Below are 7,742 nucleotides of genomic sequence, written 5' to 3' on the forward strand. Positions count from 1 at the left end.
TTGACAAAACTTAGCATGTTAAGAAGATAGATTTTATGAGATTAAGTCACAGAAAAGTAACAGTTTTAATGAGATTTTTGCAGTTTCTTTGTTAAATGTCTTAAAAGGAACATTATAAAATGCTCCACCTACAAAGAACACATACTAAAGTAAGAAAACCCACTTACCTGCTGAAAATGCTGCAGCATAGTGCATTGCACTTTGCAACATATCTTGCTCCATTTTTAGCTTGAAACAGCCAGTCACTGTCAGGAAAGCACTCCCATTAATATTGGTGTGGGGCCTTTCTGCACATGTACATGGGGGGGGGGAGCAGGGGTCAGGAACTCTGCTTTGAGCTAGGACTGAAGATGGCTGACTGGAGCTAGATCTGACATGCATGCACACTATTGCATGCTTTCAGCTGAGCATACATCCTACAGTGCAAATTGCTTTGGGTTGAGAAAAAAAGCAAATGCATAGAAGGGATTCCAATGCATCCAAATAAACCAAAAATTTAAACGGTGCTTATGATGGCTGCAGTTTCTTTGTCAAAAAAAACATTTTTAATGCCTTAACGACCTTTGACGGGCCAGGCACATCACACAAAAACGGTCATTTAACGACCAATGACGTGCTTGGCACGTCATGTCATTAAACAAGCTTAGAAAACGATAGCTTTCTTCGCTTAAACAGTGTTGCTGTAACGCCTCAATATCGAGGCATTCAGCAACACAGAGATTAGCATTAGGTGCCATGTCTGGCCCCTGCCTGGGGTGTCAACGTCCACCATACACTGAATGATGGTGGACACCCGTTTTAAAAGTTTGAAGCGGTCAACGATCGGCTTCTAATCTTCAATGGTGTCGCTGAAATGCAGAACACCCACCCCAGGATCCGCTGTGACCTTTCCGGAGTGTGGTCACAACCGCCACTGTGAGAGATTTTGCCACTCACAAGATGGCACGTCCTTTAAAAAAAAAAAAAAAAAATTTCCGAGAGGGTTTCTCCAGGCCCTCCTGCGAACTTTGGCTCCCCTTGCAGGTTGAATACGGGAACTGCATTCAAACATGCAAGTCAATGGAGCCCAGCTTTTTAATCACAATGTGATTAGTAAAGTATTCAAAGAAGAATAATAAAAATAAAAAAAACCATGGAAAAAATAAAAATAGTTAAAAAAAAAAAATATTAAAAAAAAAGTGGTAACATTCCTGACATGGAAAGAGTTAAAAAATAAATAAACAAAACATTTCAAATACCCAAAGGGTGTTTGAGACACTCGTGAGATGGCGGCCGTCCTGTAAAAAAAAAAAAAAACTTGGAAAGTTCACCAGAGGGTCTCCAGACCCTCTAGAGAACTCTGGCTCCACTTGCAGGTTGAGTACAGGTACTGATTAGTAAGATATTTAAAAAAATGTAAAAATAAAATAAAAAATGGTAACATTTACAAATTATTAGGCATCAGAGGAGCCATCCAGTTCCAGCAAAATGTAAAAAAAAAAAGTCAAAGAATAAAATAAAATTAAAAAATAAAGTTAAAGTAAAAGCATTTCAAATACCCAAGGGGTGTCTAATTTAAAAAAAAAATATATGAATGGTTTGATGGGGTAAATTGGACTCACTAAAATGGGGAAAGAAAAGCACACTTCCGAAATGTAGCTTTTTAACCCCCAAACCAGACAAACCCATGCATGGGTGGTATCACTGTACTCGGAAGATGTTGCTGAACATACATTGGGGTGATAGTGATGTATACCTGGAGCTGGAAATTTATACCCGAAGTACAATTTGTGTAAAAAAAAAAAAATTACTACCACAAACTTTGGCAATTGCTGGTGGTAGAATCCCATGCATGGAAAGGGTTAAAATACTAGCATTTGAAAGTTTTCAAAAATATATCTGTTGATGGGGTAAATTGCATTGGCTGGCTTCAAAGATACCCGAAATAGCACATGGGGCATAAATAGCAGAATCTATTTAGCAGGTTTTTTTCATTAGCTTTTTTGGATGAGTAAAAGATTTTTCGAGTAAAAGATTTTTCGGGTAAAAGTCAGAAAATTTGTTTTTGTTTTTCAATTTGTCATCTTTTTTTTTTAATGGGAAATAAGATATGATCAAAAAATGGTATCTAAAGAAAGCCCTTCTTGTCCTAAAATAAACCAAACAATATATAACTTGAGGAGAAAATTACCGTTAAACATGAGCTCGCGAAAAAAGCCTTGGTCACAAAGAGTACAAAAAATAAAAAAACTGCTTGGTCCATCTGTCTAGACAGATCTAGCAGGGCAGAAATTTCACAAAATGACTTGTAGCAGAGATATTGATTTGATTGTATAGACTACAACTACAGACTACACAGGACATATACATAACCCGAAAATGCTGCCATATAAACCGGGAAAGGTATGAATGCGAACAGGAGTTAAGGTTGTCGGCAAGGAGTAGAATTACTGGCTCAAGCTGCCAATTTATGTGTAGGAGGGATAACTTACGTTAATGGGTCCACAGTCTTTAGAATCTTTTGTACTTTGGAAACGTGGCACTCCATACCAGAGCCCATAATCTGTAGGAAGAAGGCTGGTACTCGGTCCCCTCCAAAAGCCCATGGCACGGAGGCTTCCGTGACAGTCACGTAGTAATTGCACTCGGATCCGCTTCCTGACATCTTCTGTCACTGCTTTTACAGCAATTTTAATTTGGGTTTATCATTTGAAGCGGGAGTTTCAACTTACTGAATTCATTATATATGAAAAGTAAACATCTTTGGCAAGTTTATCCTGCAAGAGTGGCTGAGCTCGCCCTGCCTACTGTTCTGAGATGACTTTTAAAAAACTTATTGATTCAGCTATGCACTATGCAGGATAGGTTCAGCCCTTCTTGCAGGAGTAAGCAATGTGTAGTGATGTCATTGCGCTACAACCACAACTCACCTGCATATTCCCGCTATAGTTAATAACCCTTATAGAAAATACTATCAGAAAAACATTGGGTAATATGACTTTTACTGAAAACAGGAGGCAAATATTTTGTCTCACATGACATTAGTCTCTCTCAACCTGGTGGTTTTACCAGTTTTACTAATCTCTACTTGAACAATAGACTAGACAATGAGCCGTTCTTAATACACTTACAAATGGCAACAAGAGGGTGAATGTACAAAATATTACAACCCCTCTAAATCAATGTAAAATAGCAGTCCAAATAATCTTTATAAAACGAGGGTCCAGCATCCATTACGCTTTGAGAACTTCACTTTGCCCATATTCATTTTAAGTAAAAGAACTTTACCAAGTATGTAAGCTGTTACAAATTGTACACCGTTTCAGCCATTTAGTAAACAAAGCAACATATTTCCACTTACCAGCCAGCAAACTCTAAATGCAAAACTGCCTGAATACTGATTTAGCTGACAGTTTACTTCGGATGCTACAATTTCCCTGCATTATGCGTTTAAAAGGATTTTTTTTGTATGTGCTTGTAAGACACATGGATTCTCTTCACACTTGTGCATTTAGGTTGACAAGCAAGACTCCTGAAGCTGTCTAAAACACAGTGCATAACTTTTAAAGATCAATTTTCCATTAAATTAGCAGGAAATAGAATATACCGTATTTGCTTGATTATAAAAAGCCCCCCCCTAAAATGTTTATATTAATTTAGGAAAAAAAGCCTGAATATAAGACTACCCTATAAGAAAGTTTTACTAGTAAATATTAATTCACATGTAAACAATTTTTTCATATTTAATACAAACTATGATTGAGAAAAATGCATTTTTTTTATTTCCTTTTATTTTTCAACCTGCCCCAGTTATGCACATCTGCCCCCCATATGCCTTATACCCCCTATATGGCACTCTGCCTGCCAGATATGCCTTTTAACCCACCTATATGCCACTCTGCCCCCCAGAAATGCCTTATACCCCCCTATATGCCACTCTGCCGCCCTGATATTCCTTTTAACCTCCTATATGACACTCTGCCTCGCTGATATTCCTTTTAACCCCCCTATATGACACTCTGCCACCGTGATATTCTTTTTAACCACTGTATGCTACTCTGCCTCCAGAAAGCCCTTTAACCTCTTAAGGACCAGGCTGTGTTTTACCTTTTGTACCATTGGGACCGAGGCTGTTTTAACACTTTTGCGGCGCTCATGTTTAGATGTAATTTTCTCCTCACTCATTTAGTGAACCCACACAAATTATATATTTTTTTCAGGACAAGAAGGGCTTTCTTCCCATAAAAAAATAATAAAAATAATAAAATAAGATGAAAAATGTAAAAAAAAAAACCACTTTCTGACTTTTACCCAAAAAATCTTATACTCATTCAAAAAATCTAATGAAAAAAACCTACTAAATAGATTCTACTATTTGTCCTGAGTTTAGAAATACGGAATGTTTTTATGTTTTTTTGCTTTTTTCTGCACGCTATGGAGCAATAAGTACAAGTAGCGTTTTGCTATTTCATTCTGGTAATTCTTCCCCCCATGTGCCATTTCGGGTATCTTTGAAGCCGGCCAATGCAATTTACCCCATCAAATCATATATTTTTGAAAACTAGACACCCCAGGGTATTTCAAATGCTAGAATTTTAACTTTTTCCATGCACTAATTCTACCACCAGTCTTCGTCAAACTTTGTGGTAGTAATATATTTTGTGGTTTTTATCACTAAAATTGCGCTTCAGGTATGGATTTACAGTTCTTGGTTATACGTCACTATCAAACAACACCCCAATATATTTTCAGCAACATCTCCCAAGTGCAGTGATACCCCACATGGGTGTGTTTGTCTGGTTGTTTGGGAGGTAAAACGCCACATTTAGGAAGTGCACATTTTTTAACTTGGATCTTTTACATCTGGTCCTACTGCCCCCATGTCCTAATAGGACCATCTTTGAAGCCAGCTAATTCAATTTACCCCATCAAACCATATATTTTTGAAAACTAGACACCCCAACGTATTTCAAATGCTAGTATTTTAACCCTTTCCATGCATGAGATTCTACCACTAGCCTTTGCCACACTTTGTGGTAGTATTTGGGTATTAATTTATAGCTCCAGGTATACGTCACTATCAAACAACACCCCAATGTGTGTTCAGCAACATCTCCCGAGTACACTGATACCCCACATGCATGGGGTTGAGTGCTGTTTGGGGGTTAAAGGGCCACATTTGGGAAGTGCGCTTTTTTTCCCTATTTTGGTCAGTCTGTGCCTATGCCCTATCTTTAAGCCTGGCCACTACAATTTACCCCATCAAACCATATATTTTTGAAAACTAGACACCCCAAGGTATTTAAAATGATATTTAACCCTTTTCATGCATGAGATTCTACCACCAGCCTTTGCCATACTTTGTGGTAGTATTTTTTTCACACAAATTGTACTTTGGGTATAAATTTATTGCTCCAGGTATACGTCACTATCAAACACCCCAATGTGTGTTCAGAAACATCTCCCGAGTACACTGATACCCCACATGCATGGGTTTGTCTGGTGTTTGGGGTTAAAATGCCACATTTTGGAAGTGAGCTTTTTTTTCCCCCATTTTGGTCAGTCTTTGAGCCCGGCCACTCCAATTTACCCCATAAAACCATTCATTTTTTTAAATTAGACACCCCTTGGGTATTTGAAATGCTTTTATTAAAGTTTTTCCATGTCAGGATTTTTGGGAAGATACAGCGCTAATTTTAGCGCTTGCTCATAATAATAAACTTTTTTTTAATTTTATTTATTTTATTCTTTTTGGACTTTTTTTTTGCTGGAACTGGATGGTTCCTCTGATGCATAATAATTTTTAAATGTTACCATTTTTTTTAAGCTTTTTTTTTTCCCGTTTTTTATTTTTTTTTATATTTTACTAATCACATAGTGGTTAGAAAGCTGGGCTCCAGAAAGTATGGTTGAATGCAGTACCTGTATTCAACCTGCAAGTGGAGCCAGAGTTCTCTAGAGAAGGGGTCCTCAAACAGGGGGCCAGTTCACGGTCCCTCAGACCGTTGGAGGGCCGGACTATAGTTAAAAAAAAAAAAAAAAAAAAAAAAAATATGAACAAATACCTATGCACACTGCATATATCTTATTTTGAAGTGAAGAAACAAAACGGGAATAAATACAATATTTAAAATGAAGAACAAGTAAAGTTAAATCAACAAATATACCCTCCCCCCCTAGCCACTATATATCCCCCCACCCACTATATACCCTCTCCCCCCTACCCACTATATATCCTCTCCCCCCTTACCCACTATATATCCTCCCCCCCCTTACCCACTATATATCCTCCCCCCCTTACCCACTATATATCCCCCCCTCACCCACTATATATCCTCTCCCCCCTTACCCATTATATATCCTCTCCCCCCTTACCCATTATATATCCTCCCCCCCACCCACTATATACCCTCTCCCCCCTACCCACTATATACCCTCTCCCCCCTAGCCATTATATACCCCCCCCTCACCTTGAAGTCCAGCGACGGGAGCACGATGCTTCTTTCTTCCTGCACCGCTCGCTGGTGCCCGCTGCTTCACTGCTGAGCGCCGTAATATGACGTCATATTTCGGCACCCAGCAGTGAAGCAGCGGGCACCAGCGAGCGGCTTTTAAAGGCTGTCTTCTTTTTTTGATGCGGGGGAGAACGAGGGGCGCCGAACGGTTGCTAGGCGGCCCTCTCTCTCCTCCGCATCAGTGTTTAAAAGCCGCTTGCTGGTGCCGGCTGTTTCACTCGGTTGCCATGGGTGCACGCATGGGACGTCAGTGACGTCCCTGCGTGGGCCTGCTCCCGGCGGTCCCCGCGTTTTTAAAGTAAACGCGTGCCGCAGGGACTTCACAGAGGCATCCTTGTGTTCAACAGAAAGCATCTTTCGGAACACATGGATGTCCTCAGGCAAAAACACCCGGCGGGCCGGGTAAATGCGCTCCGCGGGCCGCATGTGGCCCGCGGGCCGTAGTTTGAGGACCCCTGCTCTAGAGGGTCATCTAGCGAACTTGTTCAACTTGTTTGTTTTTTTTACAGGGCGGCCGCCATCTTGTCGATGGCGAAGATCACTTGCAGTGGCGGCTGTGACCACTCTCCGGAGCGGTCACAGCCCGTCCTGGGGTAAGTGTTTGGTGTCGCTGAATGCCTCATGATCGAGGCATTTCAGCAACACCATTGAAGTTTAGGAGGTGATCGTTGATCGCCTCCTAAACTTTTAAAACGGGCGTCCGCTGCCATACAGTGTATGGCGGATGTTGACGCCCACGGGGAGGGTCCAGATATGGCTCATGATGCCGATCTCGGTGTTGCCGAATGCCTCGACATCGAGGCATTACAGCAACACCGTTTAAGCGAAGAAAGTGATCGTTGATAAGACTCATGATGTGTCAGGCACGTCATAGGTCTTTAACTGACCGTTTTGTATGACGTGCCTGACCCGGCAATGGACGTTAAGGGGTTGAAGCCCCCCCATACGCCACTCTTACCCTCCCCTGACTTACCAGTGCTTCTTTAGACGTCTCCCTGTGCTCCAGATTCCTTGGTGTCTAGTGGGGCAGCCGGTGGAGGACCTGAGCTGCTGCTGTCGGCACTTCCCCGAAGCTTCTATGAATGAGCACCGGATGGTCATGTGATGTCATAGAAGCCCCGGTAGAAGTGGAGGTTGCAGACACCCACCAACTGCCGGAGAGGAGGATCCAGGTCCCCTGCAGCGTGCGGCGATCTGGATCTTAGTCTTGTAGTGGGACCTCAATTTGACCACCCACCTTTGCGCAAC

Source organism: Sceloporus occidentalis, unplaced genomic scaffold (genome assembly GCF_023333645.1).
Source record: "Sceloporus occidentalis isolate IW3139 unplaced genomic scaffold, rSceOcc1.0.p SCAF_55, whole genome shotgun sequence".
In the NCBI taxonomy this organism is placed as follows: domain Eukaryota; kingdom Metazoa; phylum Chordata; class Lepidosauria; order Squamata; family Phrynosomatidae; genus Sceloporus; species Sceloporus occidentalis.